The sequence below is a fragment of the Anneissia japonica genome, unplaced genomic scaffold (genome assembly GCF_011630105.1).
Source record: "Anneissia japonica isolate Jap-2015-1 unplaced genomic scaffold, ASM1163010v1 scaffold9870_len254840_cov161, whole genome shotgun sequence".
NCBI lineage: Eukaryota > Metazoa > Echinodermata > Crinoidea > Comatulida > Comatulidae > Anneissia > Anneissia japonica.
In genome coordinates this window covers 72301-72501 of record NW_022737280.1, presented here as the reverse complement: position 1 = coordinate 72501, position 201 = coordinate 72301, and positions in this window count along the sequence as shown.

Genomic DNA, 201 nt, shown 5'->3' with positions numbered 1-201 from the left:
CGTCACGACATTGAGAAGTGTCTGCTCTTGTTCCTCGTATCGAACTCAGTCGAGTCAATCCGAGATGGCCCGAGTGAAGTTTCATGCAAATGTTTCGTACGGAAAAAAAAATCGCGGCCGGGATATATTTGTATGGAACGCCAAGTAGGCGCAAAACTGTGCATGCTGTACGTGTGTGGGTGTGTGTGTGTGTGTGGTTAA